We start from the raw sequence: 19,245 nt of genomic DNA on the forward strand, positions 1-19,245 counted from the left end.
TAACTCACTAGCACCCGGGAGGAGGGATGTGTGCTTCTTCTTCTGTGATCTGGTTCCCACCTGCCTGGCTCTGGAGGAACAGATGTCAGGACAGGGAGGGAAAAGAGAGAGTATGGCCCCCATTACACATCCCCACTCCAGGGCCAGGCTTGTGTTGTGACATGGACCTGAGGCCGAAGTTTAAGTTACATTAGTGAATCATGTCTGCAGAAATCAATTCATAAAAAGGCCCTTCTTACCCACTACAACTAACCAATAAGCTCCTTTGCCATTAAGAACTGGGAACAGGACTCAGACCAGGTACATTGGAAGGAAGTGCTTGGAGAAAAATGAAGCCTGTTTCAAGAGAAGCTTATCAACGTCAGGTGTTCAATAAGCTCATAACTCAGCTTGGGTCACAACGATGACGTTCGTGACAAGCCATCAACAGGCATTGCGTGGCCTTCCTGAGCTACATCTGCTGTTAAAGGATTTGAGGGCCTGGTTGTTGCCTCCTCATGTCTGCTCGGAAGACATTACTAATCCTTCTCAGAGCGAAGGATTATGTATTGTTTTCAAAATAATCACAACTTGTATTTCATATTTAATTTACTATATTCAGGCACTTGTGCTAAAATCCTCACGTTTTTTATCCTCACAATTACCTATGAAGTAGAGATTCATCATTATCGTTTTCAAGATGAGAAATTGGGCCTGGCATGGTGGCTCATGCTTGTAATCCCAGCACTTTGGAATCTGAGGTGGGTAGATTGCCTGAGGTCAGGAGTTTGAGACCAGCCTGGCCAAGATGGTGAAACCGCATCTCTGTGAAAAATACAAAAATTAGCTGTGTGTGGTGGCACTGACCCGTAGTCTCAGCTACTTGGGAGGCTGAGGCAGGAGGATTGCTTGAACCCGGGAGGTGGAAGTTGCAGTGAGCCGAGATCACGCCACTGCACTCCAGCCTGGGTGATAGAGTGAGACTCTGTCTCAAAAAATAAAATAAAATAAAATAAAATAAAATAAGGATGAAAAATCAGAGGCTTAGAGAAGTCAGTTGCCTGAGGTCACACAGCAGGTAAGTGGCATAGCCAGCACTTGGATTTGGATAAGTTTGTTTTTCTTAGGTCATCTGGCCTCTCTGCCTTGGGCAGGGTCAGCGGTCCTGGACCAGGAATGATTTTGCCTCACTCCTTGACAATGTCAGGAGACGTATCTGGGTGTCCACAGACTGGAGAGGGAGGTGTGCTTCTAGCATCTAGTGAATGAAGGCCAGGGATGCTTCTTAACATCCTACAATGCACAAAAAACTCCCTCCAACAAAAGTTGGTGGTGCTGAGGCCGAGAACCCCTGGATTAGGCCCCCCCACCCCTTTATCAAAGGAATGCAGCAATATTCAGATTTTAAAAATACACTTTTTATTTTAGAATAGTTTTAGACTTTTTTTTCTTTTTTTGAGATGGTGTCTCACTCTTGTTTCCAAGTCTGGAGTGCAATGGTGTGATCTCGGTTCACTGCAACCTCCGCCTCCAGGGTTCAAGGGATTCTCCTGTCTCAGCCTTTTGAGTAGCCAAAATTACAGGCACGTGCCACCACACCCGGCTAATATTTTGTATTTTTAGTAGAGACGGGGTTTTGCCATGTTGGCCAGGCTGGTCTCGAACTCCTGACCTCAGGTGATTTACCTGCCTCGGCCTCCCAAAGTGCTGGGATTACAGGTGGAGCCACCATGCCTGGATCAGTTTTAGATTTAAAGAAAAGCTGCAAAGATAGATAGTTCAGCATGTTCTCATAGACCCCAGGCCTGGCTATCCTTTTCTCACATTACTATGGTTCACCTGTGACAGCTAATAAACCAGCATCGTTACATTGCTATTAACTAAAGTCCACCCTTCTTTCAGACTTCCTGAGTTTTTACTGAACCTCCTTTTTTCCTGTCCAGGATCCTGCATTACGCTTTGTCATCCCATCTCATTAGGCTCCTTTAAGACTGTGATGTTTTTTCAGACTTTGGTTTTGGTGACCTTGAGAAGCTTTGAGGAGTACTAGTCATGCATTTTGTCGATTCTTTTCTTTTCAATGAAGCTTTTTCTGATGCTTTCTTCAGCGTTAGAGGGTGTTATGGGTTTTTTTTTTTTTTTTTTTTTTTTAGTTTTGGAAGACAACAGAAACAAATGCCATTCTCTTCATATTATGCTATTAACATGATTCTTTGCTGTTGACATTAACGTTGATCACCTGGCTTGGGTAGTGTTCGTTAGCTTTCTCCACTGTAGAGTTACTCTCTCCCCAACCCCTCTCACACTGTACTCTTTGGAAGGAAGTCACTATGTACAGCCCATGTTTAAGGAGTGGAAAATTTTGTTCCACCTCCTTGAGTGGGGAGTAACTCCATAAATTATTTAAAATTCTCTTGCATGGGAGAGTTGTCTATCCTCTCCATGTATTTGCCTGTTTACTCAGCCATTTATTCAATCAATCATTCGTTTATTTCAGCATAGTGGTTTGAACGGTGGCTCCCAAAAAGATATGCCCACTACCCAATCCCTGCAACTTGTGATGTGACCTTATTTGCAAAGAAGTCATCACCGTCGTAACTAAGTTAAGAATTTCAAAATGAGATTTCCTGGATTATCTAGGTGGATCCTAAATCCAATGCCAAGTGTCCTTATAAGACACAGAAGAGGAGGTGCACCCAGGAGAAGGCCATGTGGAGATGGAGGCAGAGCTTGGAGTTATGCAGACACAAGACCAGGGACATCTGGAGCCACCAGAAGCTGGAGGAGACAAAGAATGGATTCTCCTCTAGGGCCTCAGAGGGAGTGTAGCCCAGCCAACACCTTCGTTTCAGATTTTTATCCTTGAGAATTGTGAGAAAACAAATTTCTGTTGTCTAAGTCACCGACTGGGTGTCAATTTGTTCTGGCAGCCATAGTAATAGTAATACAATGAGTATGAGTTTATGAATGCTTATTTCATATTTTGCATTATAATCTCATATAATGTTATTTATTTTATTGCTCAGCTTCTTCCAGCTTTGGTCATTGGGAGCCCTTTCAGTTGGCGGCAGTGGTTGTTAAGAGGCATCCCTGTCTCCCATCCTGGTGTGTGTTGCTGGCCTCAGCTTTGTAGAGCATTTTAATCTGCCCTATGCAAGCACCGCCTCTGAGTCAGGTCCAGAGCCTCTGACTCAGTTTGCCTGGAGCTAGGGCATCTCCAAATCCTGAACCAGAAAGTGACCTTTAGTGTTTTATTACTCTTTAATCATTCTGTTACCCATCAGCACACCTGGGAGTTTACTACATTCCAGAAGGTTTGCCAGGAGAGGGAAGAATTAAACAGGAATGCTGGCATCAAGCAGGTTTCTCTATGCCCTGAAATGTTTACATGTTTTAGCAACACACTTGCATAGCATTAACGAGAGGAGGCAGAAGCAAAAACGTGCTTTCAGACTGCTTCAAATTGGGTCTCCTTAGCTGACATGTTTTCATGCAAAGGTAAAATTCGTGTTTTTTGTTGGCAAATTTGAAATTTCAGATACTTTAGGTCAAATGTACATCCAAGTTAACCAAGGTGTCTTTAGCTACTGTAAATGAGAGCCAGCATTCTAGGTTTCCTGGGGGAATTTCCTGGAAGATTTTGAGGATTAAGATTGAAGTTGCTCTCCAGATGTAATACGGATAAACAACATTTCTTGGGTAAATTTAGACTTTCTCTCTTTGTAAGCCAGAGGGGCCTTGGTATCCAGTTGCTACAAAGCTTGTAGAATTATTATATTCATTTCCTTTGCAGTAGAATGATTTGTTTTGAGGATTGAATGTGATAAATAGAGATAATTGTGAGAAATGATAAGGCTCCAAATCTCCCCCACCCCCATTCCCCGCCCCAAGCTTGTACCCCTTCAGGATTTCCTGTGTTCGTAAATGCTCCTTATTGATCAGCCTTGAAGCTGGGCTGTCATTTTTGTCCACTTTCCTTCTTCTCATCTCCCTTCCTTTTTTGCTTCCTCCTTCACTCTCCCCCACCCCATCCAAACTCCAAGTACAGCCCATTTTTCTTTCTTTCATCTCTATATCTATTTAACTTTGTCTCTTATAGCCAGCACCCTAATGCAGACCTGCATAACCTTATTTCTGAAATACTGCAAGACTTTTAATCGGATTATCACTTTTCGACTCTCCTTTACGTTTCTCTAAGTGCATTAATGCATAATCACATCTCCTAAACATAATCTTGTGTCTTTATATTCTCCAGCTCATTATCCTTTAAGGTTATGCCCGAATAAGAAAGTCCACACTCTTTCCTGTAACTTTTAAGATCTCCCAGATCAAGCTTAGCATGCCTTTCTAACTATAAATCCTGTAATTCGAAAATGGCATGAAACTTCTGTGCTCACTGAAGTGATTATTGATGCGTAGATCTACCTATTGTCATTTTCTTTCATTTTCATTTTCTTCTTTTCCACTGTGCAATCCATTATTTCAATGCCCCATCTTATAGATGAGCTCTTCTAAGGGTCTACAGGCTGTTCCTGCTTCAGGCAATGGCCTCCCTCATTAAACTCCTGTGTTCGTATTGGCTATTGCAATATTTTTCAAACTGAGGTCTGCAGAGACATATGATAGTCATGGTTCTCAAACTTTTAGCATTCCATCAAAACCACCTGGAGGGCTCGTTAAACAGAGATCGCTGAGTCTATTGCCAGAATTTTTGATGCGGTAGGTCCGTGGTGAAGGGACACATTCTCATTGCTGATAAGATTCAGGTGATTCAGATGTTGCTGGTCTGGTAACCACATTTCAATAAAAATGTAGTCTTATGGCTTTAAGATTTTAGTATCCACTGGAATACTTGGAGAGCTGATTCAAAGCTTAGATTCCAGGGCACTTACCCTCATAGTCTGATGAGGTAGGTGTGTGCTGGGCAGGCCCTTTATCAGTCCCAGGTGGTTCTTATCCTTGGTTCTTAGCTCTGCCCGAGAAGTCTTGTTCTGGAAAGCGCAAGCACGCTCATTTCGGAGAACAGCGGTGAACCATTAGGCTCTCATCCACTAGCATCGTGGGCTGCTCATTTCTGTGCATTTTATTTATTGCTTCAATTAAAGCTTTAAGTTTATTAGGAAGAGTTTCTTTTGATTCTCAGTCTCTAGCACGGTTTTTCCCAAGGAGTAGATACCCAAGACAGATCTTTTGGATTTTATCCAGTTTGAAAAAGTAATTCGTCTATTCTGATGCACTGTGAAGGTAAGAGTTGAATTGGGAGTGGGGGTGGGAGGGCTTGATTGGGCTTTGTGAAAAGGCCTCAGGCTGTCTGAATTCCCAAAACGAGCTTTCACTTTCCCTGATGTGGGCACGTTAAGGCCAAGCCTCATTTTTCTCTTTTGCTGGAGGTGAGAATTGAATATCCATATGCCTGTGGTTAAGTGGCATTCTGATTGCTAGGTTAAAAGTAAGCCACTTCCCTCCATACTTTCAGGTAGTTTCTTATGACTGACAAACTTTTAAGAAGTGATACCAAATGTGACTTTCATTTTAGCCTTAAGAATAAAAAAGATTGAGGGCACAGAAAAAATGAGGAGGATGATTTTTTACTTCTATCTGGACTGATTGCTTAATGTTTCAGCAAGGGACAATGTATGCGGAATAAAGAGGTGTGCTGAGAAGGGGTGGGCAGGGATGCTGGAAGGCTACATATATTTGCCTTGTGGCTCTGTGTACCTGGTACTAGGGACCTTGCAGTATGAGGTCCTCTGTATCTGATCAGTACAGTTGAGACATACAGATGTATAGACGTGCAGGTGTACAGAGGTACAGTAAAGATGTATAGACGTGCATACATATGGTAGAGATGCGTAGATGTACAGATGTACAGTAGAGACATGCAGATGTACAGACTTACGATAGAGATGTGCAGATGTATAGATATACAGTAGAGATGTGCAGGTCTCTACTGCACAGAGGTACAGTACAGATGTACAGTAGATATTTTCAGATATATAGATGTATAGTAGAGATGTACACATGTACAGACATACAATAGAGACATACAGATGTATAGATGTACCACAGACACGTACAGATGTATAGATGTACAGTAGATATCTACAGATGTACAGACGTTCAGTAGAGATGTACAGATGTATAGATGTACAGTAGAGCTATACAGATGTGCAGATGTTTAGTAGAGATGTACAGATATATATGTATAGTAGAGATGTATAGATGTACAGACATAACAATAGAGACATACAGATGTATAGATGTACCATAGACATGTACAGATGTATAAATGTACAGTAGATATATACAGATGTACAGATGTTTAGTAGAGATGTAGATTTATAGATGTATAGTAGAGATGTATAGATGTACAGACATACAGTAGAGATGTACAGATGTACAGTAAAGATAGGCAGATGTATAGATGTACAGTAGAGAGGTACAGATGTATAGATGTACAGTAGAGGTGTATAGCTGTACAGACATACAGTAGAGACATGCAGATATATAGATGTACAGTAGAGACAGATGTTTAGACGTACAATAGAGATGTAGAGATGTATAGACATACAGTAGAGACATACGGATGTATAGATATACAGTAGGGATGTAAAGATACACAGATGTTCAATAAAGATGTACAGATGTATCTCTGTTGCTTAAGAGGAAGGCTAGGGAAAGAGATTAGAAGTGATCACCTTCACAAGACAATCAGAATTTAAAAATCATATATTTAATTTTAAACTTAGTGGCCTAAATTTACTTGATCACTCTTAGCATTTCCCTAGGCAGTGTTTCCCAGAACACCATGTAGAAAATGTTTGTATAAATACATACACAACTGAATCTGTGTTACAGTTATGCAATTGTGCCAGAATTTTCAGCAGCATATTTTACTTATTTTAAAGGAGTTATGGAGGTGTGAACATTCCCTGTTATAAAAGTACTATTCTAGAACATTCTGATGTCCTGAAGAATATCAGAATGTTCTAAAGTTCAGATCCAAATTAGTTTTAAGACATTCAATTTAATAAATATTTACTAATTTGACCAAGAAAATAGCTTTTCTCTTTCTTTCTCCAAATAACTGGATTTTATTTTAGGTGAATTTAAAATTTTAGAGTTAAAGAAAAGCTTAGAGTACAAACTAAGGTAGACAAATGAAGTGAGTTGTCCAGTGGAAAACTTCTGATTGTTCAATAATAGGAAAAGTTGAAAAAAATAGTATACCTGCATAAGGGAATATAATGTAAGTATGGAAAAGAAGGAGAATAATTGATAAGATGACCTGGAAAAGGGTTCTTTATGCATTGGTGAGTAAAAAACAAGCAAGTTGCAAAATAATATGTATAATATGATTTTTTTTTGCCAAAAGGAAATTTTTTGTCAAAAAGAAAAAAGAACCCAAACAAACAAACAAGCAAAAACCCCCAAACCAACCAACCAACAAAAAGCTGTATGTAAAGATACATGTTTTGGTATGTTTCAGCAAGAAAAACATGAAAACATACTTCAAAACGCCGATATTGGTTATCTTGGAAGGGTGGAGTGGGATGGGGAGTGATTTCTTGGGGTTTTCCTTTAAATGTCTCTATTGTTTGCTTGGGGGCACTGACTATTTAATGGTTTTGTAGATAAATGGAAAATTCAACGGTATATTTGTTTGAAAAAGCTCTCAAAAGAGGAGGCCTGAAAGTGTTAGAAATACTTCGTAAGGAAAACAGCTCACTGTTTTTCCTTTCCTTTAAATGAGCTGTGAGTGAGCTTGCCAACTCTAAAGTAAATGGGGATTTCGGAAGGTCTTGAGCATACTTGTTTTGTCCTTAAGTACGAAGTGTTCTTCCCCGAGATGTTGTTTAAATGATCAACTGACCTGTGAAGTAGGAACTTGCAAGCAAAGGTGAACTTCACTTCTGCCTAAATTATTTCCAAAAAAAAAAATTGCATGAAGTTTTCAGACTATTAAGATTTGAAATGTCCAGTTAGAGGATGTTATAGTAGATCTATTTGTGCAAAAAATTTACTAAATAGCATTATCATGTTAGTCCCAGAGGAAATTCAAAGATGTGCCCTAAAACACTGTCCATGGTCTCTAGGGTTTTAGTGTGGAGATGAAGAGACAGATTTAAGCACACATCAAAAATGGAGAATATTGGCCAGGTGCGGTGGCTCTCGCCTGTAATCTCAGCACTTTGGGAGGCCGAGGCGGGTGGATCACCTGAGGTCAGAAGTTTGAGACCAGCCTGAACAACATGGTGAAACTCTGTCTCTACTAAAAATACAAAAATTAGCTGGGTGTGGTGGCAGGTGCCTGTAATCCCAGCTACTCAGGAGGCTGAGGCAGGAGAATCGCTTGAACCCAGGAGGCGGAGGTTGCAGTGAGCCGAGATTGCGCCATTGCACTTCAGCCTGGGCGACAGAGCAAGACTCCGTCTCAAAAAGGAGAATATGATGAGATGATATACAACCTGTTTGTGTAGTGCCCACTTTCAGCAGTGTAGACATCCAAAAATGGAGAAATGAGTGAAGTCTGCAGATTTTGGACAAATGCTGCAATGAATATTTTTGTACAACTAGAAGGTAATAAAATATAAAATAAAAATCCAAGTCTCCACAAAAAGCTACAATTACTCCCAGGTAAATGATCCACACACACACAAAACTAGACTATAAAAGAATTAGAATTGCTTTTAAAATTGTTCAATGGGTAGCGTCCACCATCTGACATTCTCCTTGAAATTGATGTTAATTGGGATTATGAAGGTAGCTAGGGAGGGTGGCTGACTTTTTTTGTATTATTTAAAATTTTCTCAGTGTCTGCTGCTTCTAGGGGCTCTGCTGCTTCTAGTGTAGATTTCCACTTTAGTAAATCTACAAGTGAGCTTGCTGCTCCAAATATTCTTTAAGGAAACGGAATGATTTTCCCTGGCAATGTTTACATCTTCCGTGGTGCTCTCAGGAATGACCTCCTGAGCTCTGTGGGCTTGTCGTCTTTTCTGGGCAGTCTTCCAGCCAGGGTAGGTATTTGAAAAATCATATGCTTAGGCCTTTGGACATTAGTGGTATCCCTGCTGAGGCTGCCTGTGTCTAAACTGCTTCCTGAGTGCTGTGATTACCTAGAACACCATTATTATTGATGATAGGGACATTCTCATAGTGTCCTCTCCATTTGCAAAGTGCTTTACAATGGCATTCACTTATTATTTATTAGATGTTAATGTCTAATTATAGCACGCCTTTGCCAAGCCTTAGAAAGGTTGTCTGGGTAGGCTTGGCTTCTGGGTGGGATGCCCAGCCCCGCTCCCCCTGCTGGGTTGAAAGCGTGTGGTCTCATTCTGTGTCAGTCCTTCAGTCCAGCATACCAGCCTCTTATCTGTCTGCAACCCGAGGACAGGAGACTGGGGCAAAGCAGGCAGAACTTGCCCTGATCCTGGGTTGGATTCAGCCCTTTGGTATCAGGTCACCAGCTCCTGCTCCTGCTGTGAGGATTAGGTACTTACGACTTTTCTCTGCAGCAAGGACCGTGTCCTTGCCTTTGACCTGACAAATGTATACAGTTGCAATCACTAGGAAATAAATCTACTTAAAACTAAAAATAGTTTGAGTGTTGTTTCATAATACAGTGGAGGTACTTACCACAGTGCATTGTGCGTTGAGTAGATAAATGTTTGTCTTTTTTAAAATGGGGGCCATTTTAAAAAATGCAGACAAAAACCACTCTTCTTATTATAGATCTATTGGCATTAGTTTTGAGGATTTATAACCCAGCTGAGCACTTGAGTTAACAAAACATTCTTTGTCCAAAGAAATTTAGAAATGTAGTCTGAGTTTCTTTTTAATTATAAAAGAGAAGTAATTAAGAACCGGATGGCTTTAGATTTGGATAAACTCCAGGGCTGTGAGTGTCTCTCATGAGAGTGGGTTGACTGAACCTGGGGCTTCCGGTACAAGGCAAAAGTCAGTGTGTTGACATCACATAGCTGTGCTATTGATTAGCTTTCCACATTTGGGTGTTTAGGAGCTGACCAGAAAATACTGCTGCTGTGCGTGTCTGAAGCTATCTCATTGTTGGTTGGGGATCCTTCAGTCCTAAGTCTCTTCTCTGTTCTGTGGAGTTGAAGCTGAAGGTTCCTAACACTCCTGGACATACACTTCATTGTTGGGATAAACATGGGCATTTCCTCCTTTCACTGGGACCTAACCATCTTGCTGTTCTCCACTGTCTCCCTAAACTACCCCAACTGCCACAGCTCAATGGAACTGCAGTGCTCACCTCGTATTGCTGTGGAAGGCATGTGAGGAGCAGATGTTGACCTTAAGATCCCCCTCACTGGTTTCAATTCTAGAAGCACTAGAAAAGCATGCAGAAGGGAAGTGTTATTTCTCCAGAAGATAAGACTGACCATAGAACATTTATGGTATATAGTACTTAGACTTGTACTTCATCTAGTATTGTTATTTATTTCCTTTTTTGTGTGTAATAGTGATAGCTGTATTTTGCAGTTCCTTGAGAAAGCAGAGGCAAATCCGAAAAGGACATTAGTTGAGACTCCAAAGACCATCCTTATTTTGGGAAAGCTCAAGATGGGTGGCAGCAGAACCCTGGTTCCCATTAAGGAGGCCTGAGTTTCCAGCTGTTCTGCTCCCACTTCCTTGTAGCAAGGCAATGGACATTTGAATAAGGTAGGCCTTAGGTAGACTGTTCCTGCCTTGCATTTTGACTCTGGGGCCATGGGGCAAAGAAGCAGTGGGCATTCTAGAACTCCCTGTCCAGGGTTGGCGGTGGTGCTAGTAAAATGAGGCCACGGTAAGAATCTACGTAGGATCTTCTACTAGGATTTTGGCTGTGGTTCTGGCCTCTTTTTATTTTGTCTGCTTTTCTCTGCTTGGGTGACTAGCCTTTGCCTGAATCCTGTCATCTACCCTACATCCTTCTGATAAATTGCATCTTGCCTTCAAGTAACCAAAGCTGGTTTCCTTTACATGGTATCAAGAACCCTGCACAGCACGCCTGTTTCGGGGCCAGGACACTGACTACAAAGGTTAGTAGAAACTGTTTTGCCCGGTACCGCTTTTTAATCATAGAAGAAAGTTTTCTTACAACTTGAGAATGAGACTTTGTGTCAGCTACTGTATATATTCCAAGTCAAGTGTCTGAAGTACTCAAAGCTTTAGCCACTATGTTTCTATTATTCTAATGCTTTATGCTCTTAATGGCTAATTGTGCATTCCATGTAAGTGCTGATGGTAGAAACTTGCTCCAAATTCTTGTTTTGACTGGTTCTGCTAATACTTCTTTTACATATTCCTGATGTAATTACTTGTGAATTCATGCTGTAATGAGAGAAATTCTATAAATATTCTCAGCTTTATGAGGGAAAACAATAACTTCTAGTGGAGAGTTATCCAAAGAATGTTTTTACTATTACTTAGGAAAAGGATTCTTTGGTTTGTCTTGCTCCCAAATGTTCTCCCAGATTCAACAGTCAAAAGTTGTCTGTGTTGCTTTCCTAGGAATTTGCTTTCTTCTTCATGGATATTTACAAGAGGGGTTATGTTTACTTGGCATTTGGAAACTGTTTTCACAATGCTCATTTCATATAGCAGATTCTCATTTCGTGAATGAATATCATCTTGGTCCATGTGACAAAATCTCTGGAATGGTCTGTCGGGGCAGATACACTGTCAGGGCAGATCGGCTGTTTTTCATTTGTGTATATAGAATTCCTTATGTATGGCATAGTGATGTGTGCATGCAAATGCTTATGTAAGTTAATATGATCACATTACAATATATTAAATACCCAGAATTATGTCAATAATTAACACACAGTTGCAATATGTAACAAGAAGCAAATTCTGAATACATAGAACATTTACTCAGCAAGTGTTTACAATGGCATCTTACTAGGTGCGAGGCAGTTTGAGGACAGCTAAAGCTAGCATGCTTTCCACTCCAGGGATTATCGATTTAATGGGATATAAACTTCACTGGAAGTTTATACTCTAATAGCTTTTATGGGATTTTAGTCAACCCACAGATATAAGCTCCTTGTTGGCTTACATGTTCCTGGCAAAACTTTGGAAGTAGACATTTGGAAGCAATAAAACAAGTATCTTTTAAAGGTTTTAGGTTTCTAGTACAAAAGTCTCCGATATCTCTGAACTGAAATTCTAAGGCTGACTTCTAAGCTATTTTCGTAGTGACCCTAAATAGGATAACAGTAAAGTTTTGAAATCTGAGGCCTGAAAGGGAACAAAAATAGGAAACCGGGGCATCTTGGACCTGGAACAAAGCCCAGATCATTTGGCTTTACCAGGAGCTCAGAAACTTTTTAGATCATTTGTATGTGAGAAACCCCTGACTGGACTGCCATGGTCTTTTTTTTTTTTTTTCTTTCTACTTCCCCTCCCACCCCATTTTACTCTTCTAGAGTCCCAAAAGATACCTCTTCTGGGCCTCAGTGGGTTTGGGTTTAAAAATTTTTTAGGCCAGGTGCGGTGGCTCATGCCTGTAATCCCAGCACTTTGGGAGGCCGAGGTGGGTGGATCATGAGGTCCACAGTTGGAGACCAGCTGTGACCAACATGGTGAAACCCTGTCTGTACTAAAAATACAAAAATTAGCCAGGCGTGGTGGCAGGCACCTGTAATCCCAGCTACTCAGGAAGCTGAGGCAGGAGAATCGCTTGAACCCAGGAGGTGGAGGTTGCAGTGAGCCAAGACTGTGCCATTGCACTCCAGCCTGGGCAACAGAGTGAGACTCCATTAAAAAATTTTTTTTTTTGTTTTAGTAGAAGGCAGAAATACCAGTGCTACTTGGGAGACACCCACTATTGTTCTAGGGAGTGAACTGGACCCAGACTACCTCTTCCTACTGATGTTACCTCCTTTTCCATGGCCTTCTTCATGATTGTGGACCAGCTTTCTGTAAAGGGCCACAGAGTAAATATTCTAGGCCTTGTGTGCCGTATGCACACTCAGTTGCAATTACTCTACTCTGCCATTGTAGTGTGAAAGTAGCCAGGGTGACACAAACAAATAAGCAGGGCTGGGTTCCAATAAAACTGTATTTATAGAAGCTCAATTTTAAATTTCATATAATTTTCATAGATTATAAAATATTTTTCTTTTGATCTTTTCTAGCCTTTTAAAAATTATTCTTAGCTCACGAGTGGTACAAAAACAGGTGGTGGCCTGGCTTACACGAGGGTCTGTTAGTTTGTCTATCCCTCCTGTGGAGAATCATTATGGAATGTTTGTTATCTGTACCCTGAGGAATCCTAGTTAGAACTGATGCCCCAAGAAAATCAATGCAAAAGAAACATAATCGGCCAGGTGCGGTGGCTCACACCTGTAATCCTAGCACTTTGGGAGGCCAAGGTGGGTGGATTACTTGAGGTCAGGAGTTCAAGACCAGCCTCGCCAACATGGTGAAACCCCGTCTCTACTAAGAGTACAAAAAATTAGCTGGGTGCAGTGGTGCATGCCTGTAATCCCAACTACTCTGAAGGCTGAGGCAGGAGAATCGCTTGAACCTGGGAGGCAGAGGTTGTGGTGAGCTGAGATCACACCACTGCACTCCAGCCTGGGCTACAGAGCGAGACTTTGTCTAAAAAAAAAAAAAAAGAAAGAAAGAAAGAAACATAATCACGTCAACACTAATTAGAATCCCAGAATTTTAGGAATTACTTTTCTCACATGACTACATTTAGAGATGCTCAGGTGGTGGCCTAGAGGGACGTGACTGCCTCTTGTGACCTGGTTCCTCCTGATTCACAATTGTTAGCTTCTCTGTCCCATGCTCATGCAGATACCCAGGGCCCTGGACTACATTCCATATTTGTTTATTCATTAAAACAATTCTTTTCTTTATTTTCCTTTCTCCTCTCAGTTGGGATTCTCCTGGGGTGGTGATCTGCTAGCATTTGTGGAGAGATAGATGCCTGCTTGCCTAGTGGCCTTGAACTTCAACAAGGCTTCCCAGGGAGAATTTTGGATGAAGACCTTTATAAAGGGGTGAGGTAGCTGCTCAAACTCTTGAGTCACTGCTGTGTCATCTTTTATAGGTTGCCATCTCTAGTACAAGACGAATATGAGGGTGTGTGAATGTATGTGTCGTTTATAAGAACAAAATCGGTGATACGTTTGCCTATAGCTTTATGAAGGGTGGATCAAAAGGAGTGAAGCCCATAGACTGAAAATAAAACTGAAATTCAGATTCATCATGGCCCAGCTTCTAGCCACACATCAAAGATGTTTGGTCTGTTGGCTTGGCTTAAGAACATACTGAAGTTATTGTATAATTTATTTCCCAGAGTGAACATTTTAAGCGTTGAGGGACTCGAGACACCATGAGTGAGAAAACTAGTTTTCTTTTGGATATTCATCTGAAGGTAAATAATTCAAAGGTAACTTTAAATGTGTGGGATAAATAGTCTACCTCTCCCAAATACTCTTTCCTATCTCATTTTTGGTTGATAATTCCAAGATAATGCCTCAGCGACTCCCATATTCCAAAGTGCAAGATTGGGGACTCCGAAGTCCCCGGAACTTGCAAAGGAGGTGGCCAAAATCCTGTTTTGTGGCCCTTAGCTGACCTCCTACACAAGGCCATGAAAGAGGTCGGGGAGTCTGAGAGAAGAACCTGGAGTTTGGAGAGAGGATTGGTTTGGGAAAACTTGGGCTTTGCGTTTCATTTTTCACCCGAGCTCCAGACCTCTCTTGCCCACTCGTCACCCCCTAACCTAAAAATGATTCACTTTTCTCAAGGTAAGAGAGGTGGCTTTAAGGGGCTTATCTGCACAGCTGGAGCTGTGAACCCTGCGGTGAATAACATATGCCTACAAAAACAATCTTCACAGGTGAAAGGCTGGCTGGACCAGCTGTGGCAGCTGAGGACAGGGCTGGGTTTGGGTCCGGTGTCCTCCGTCTGATGGTGGGTCAGACGTTTCTGTCACCTGGGGGCCAGATGAAGGCCACATGTCAAGGCAGCAGCTTGGGGTTGTTTTAGATCCTGCCAGCAGGGCTTCCAGGAGAAGCAAGAAAATATCAACAGAGTGGGGTTGGAGGTGTGCCACTAGATGCCAGGACTGAAGAAGGAATTCTAAGCTATTAGCAAAATACATTTATATTCATCAAGGGAACTACAGGTGAGGGACCCCCAGCTTGGAGATGTTGTCCAAAGAAGACGGAAAGCATCCTACAGCAGCATTGTCATTAAACACCAGCAAGAACCAAAGCTAGATCACAGAGATGCCCCTCAAGTGAGTTCTTTCCTGTCTCCTTACCTCTTCTCTCCTCTTTGGCTCTAGTCCTAGAGGAGTTAGAAGCCACAGCTGGGAGGGTGAGGTATTCAGGGCAGAGGCCCTTCCTCCTCTCACTTTGAAATAAAGTCTGGAGTTTGACTGTCACACAGGATGCTATATTTAATTACTGAAATGAAACTACCCTTAGGAGTGTAAGTGAATAGAGGGCACTTAGTAGCCATAGAATGAAGGGATGTCCTATGGGGCTTCATACAAGAGTTTACCAAGAGCAAGACAAGATTTCATCCACAGGCAGAGAGAATCAGCAACACAAAATGGCCTTGACTAGCAGGGGGGGACAATAATAAAGTTGATTTTGATTGTTCCTTGCCAATATCACCTATTTAATATCTGGGTTACACCTATAATTTGCAACAGCAAATTACAGATTTATAAAATCTCAGTTTCCTATAGTTTTCTTGTCAGTGTTATAGGATTAGACTCCCACAGGAACAGAAACTTTAAACCAGAGTCCTCTGTAAATTTTTCACAAATATTTTTTGCTTGTTTGTTTGTTCTTTGATGATTTAAATTTTGATTTCCAAACTGAACAAATTCAGCCTAACAAATGAAAACCACAGGCTAACTTTATTTACAGAAATAAACTCAAAAATTCAAAGGAAAATATTTGCCAATGAAACCTAGTGATGATCAAAAGGAACAGCACATCAAGACTGAATAGTTATTTCAGAAATGAAAGCATGTTTCTATACTATGCAACCTATTAGCATTTTTCAGTTTGTTAAAGAAAAAGAGAAAAATTACATGATTATCTTGCCAGGTATAGAAAAAGCAATTTATAAAAATTCAACAGATATTCCTGGTAAAACCTAGGAAGAAATAGCCTCTTAAACTTAGATAAAAGGTATCTGCCAAAAGAGCAAACATCTTATGTAACAGTGAAACACTGGGAGCATATTAATTAAAATCAAGAGCTCTATTATTACTCCTGATTGTACTGCAGAAACCAGCCAATGAAAAGTGATGAGAGAAACAGTGTACAAACACTGAAATTGAAGTGATAAAACCACAATCATCTCTAGTTGGTATGATTTTCTACCTAGAAAAGCAAAGGCAAACTAAAAAGCTTTTAGAACTGATATGATAATTCATTGAATTGCCCGAATGTAAGACCAAACATTGAGATCACAAATTTACTGCTATCTAAGAGTAGCTCATAAAAATAGATGTTATTCATAATAATAAAAACATCAAAATGCCTAGGAATAAGTGCAGAACCTCAGAAACACTGAAATGCCTAAGGATAAACCTCAGAGCCTAAGAAGCTTTCAAGGAAAATTAGAACACTGTATTGAAAAACATAAAAGAAGTGATGAATAATACACAGTATTTCTGGATGGGAAGACAGAACTGTAAACTGGTAATTTCTTCCAAATTTATAAATTCAGTGTAATTCCAATAACATTTTTTTTTTTTTTAGATTTTTCTTCAAGTAAAATTATGCTTTGGGCTGGGCACGGTGGCTTATGCCTGTAATCTCGGCACTTTGGGAGGCCGAGGCAGGTGGATCACGAGGTCAGGAGATCGAGACCATCCTGGCTAACACGGTGAAACCCCGTCTCTACTAAAAATACAAAAAATAACCCAGCCAGGGGGCAGGCGCCTGTAGTCCCAGCTACTCGGGAGGCTGAGGCAGGAGAATGGCCTGAACCCGGGAGGCAGAGCTTGCAGTGAGCCGAGATCGCGCCACTGTACTCCAGCCTGGGCGACAGAGTAAGACTCTGTCTCACAAAAAAAAAAAAAAAAAAAAAGGAAAGAAAGAGAGGGAACTTTCCACAGCAGTGTCGTTTTGTGTGGTTTTGATATGGAAATAGAAAACTAAATAAATGGGATAGAATTGAGAATCCACAGAATAATGTGTCTTTTGTAATTAAGCATTTATGAATGGACAGTTTCATAAATGATGCATGGACAATAACGTTTGAAAAAATTATTCTATATCTTATGCCATATACAAAAATAAATTCCATATGGTTTAAAGACATAAAAACACCCTATAAATATAAGAAGAACATGCAGGACATTTTAATAACCTTCAAGTGGTGGAGATTTTCCTAATTAAGACACAGAACACAGATACTATGAAGAGATACAGTTTAAAATTTTAAACTTGCCCATAAGCAAAGTTAAAATATAGGTAACATAATGAGAAAAACAATATAAATAATAAACAAAAGATTAATTTCTATAATATATAAGGCATCCTCTAGTCAATAAAACAAATTACCCAATAGGAAAATGGACAATGATAAGGAAAAATCTATTCACAGTCCATGTGAATGTGAAAAATTAGTAAGCTAACTTAACCAAAAAATGCAAATTAAAGTAACAAAAAATGAGCATTTTTCATCCATTGGGCTAGCAAAAATAATATTTATGGTAGAGATGGTGTGGAAAAGTGAACATTTGTTACATGTTATTGATGGGAATGTAAACTAGCAAATAATGCTTGAAGGGATTTGGCAATTTTCACCTGAATTTAAAATACTGATTTCCTTTAACCTAGGTTTTCTATCACACAGAACATTTACATATATGCACAAAGAAAAACATATAAAATTATTTATTTGTCAGATTAAATAAATTGGAAATAACTTATATGTCCATCATTAGAAATTGGTATGAATGAAACCAATAAAAAGAATCCAATAAAAAAATGAAATAAAAAGAATCAAGTAGATCTGTATGTACTGAAAGGAAAGGAACTCCAAGATGTAACATTAAGTAAAAAAGTTACAAGTTTCAGAGTTTCAGAGTAATATGTATCATATAAATTAATGTTTGTAAGTGTAAAAAGATATCTACATCTGTATCTGTAGCTATAAATCTGTATTTATTCACATGAATGCATAAAGAAAGTTCTAGAAGTATACTCTGATTGCCTAAGGGAGTGGTCTTGTTTTAAGAGGATGAAATGGGTAATTTTGTCTCTTATATCTAATCCTTTAAAATTTGAATTTAAAAAAGAGCATGATTTTTGTATTACTGTTGTAATTTTAAATGTTGTTACTCTACTTGCCCTTGTATGCATTGGACAAGAAAAGTCCTGGGTTTTCAATAACTCCCACTCTTCCTGCAAGGGAAGTGGTGTTTTTAGCAGCCCTAATGGGTTTGCATATGCCTGGGGCTCACCTCCCTAGGGGCTCACATTCAACCGCTGGTCCTGCTAAACAGAGCTGCAAACACAGCTGGATGAATCTGAATCACAAGCTCATAGTAAACTAGAGAATTAGAAAGTGATGTAATGATTTAGAATTTAGAACTATTGTATAGAATACAGAGTTGCGGAGAATTAGAAATAAATGGTTTGATCCAATGTTAGAAACTATTATCGATGGAAAGACCCAATAATTACAAGAATTGTGAATAAAGCAAAAATCTTAGAAACTCAGAGTTACATAGAAATGCAGAGCCATCTCTTTGGATATTTCCATTTCACAGACGAAGAAAGGGAGCTGATGGACTTTTCGTGACTTTCCACAGGGCTCCTGAATCCTAGTGCTCACTTAACTGTAATATCCCCAGAGCTGCTGTTGTTGCATGAACTTATAAGGGAAACCATATTATTAAGAAAAGTAATTCTATTAAAATAATAAAAAAGGAAAATGTTAAGCAAGAAAAAAACTACAGACATGAACAGAACTTTCTATTTTATTCTTCTTCAACTTGGCTTCACCAAAGTATAAGAAAAGATTTCATTGGTGATGAGGAATATTGAAGACACTAGTAGGAAGGCCATGACAATGAAAAAAATTCTAAATATGAATATTTCCATAATAAAGTGCCATAAAATAACTGTAGGAGAAGACTAAGTATGAGATTATGGCTATTGAGAAAAGAAAGAACTGATTTCTTTTTTTTTATTTTTATTTTTATTATACTTTAAGTTCTAGGGTACATGTGCATAACGTGCAGGTTTGTTACATATGTATACTTGT

The 19,245-nt window shown here is 39.9% G+C and overlaps 1 pseudogene; it reads left to right on the top strand.

The window, feature by feature from the left end:
• The first annotated feature begins 403 nt into the window (after positions 1 to 403).
• LOC105520985 overlaps positions 404 to 19,245 on the top strand; it is a 31,445-nt pseudogene continuing 12,603 nt past the window's right edge.

Source organism: Colobus angolensis, unplaced genomic scaffold (assembly GCF_000951035.1).
Source record: "Colobus angolensis palliatus isolate OR3802 unplaced genomic scaffold, Cang.pa_1.0 Scaffold390, whole genome shotgun sequence".
Lineage (NCBI taxonomy): Eukaryota > Metazoa > Chordata > Mammalia > Primates > Cercopithecidae > Colobus > Colobus angolensis.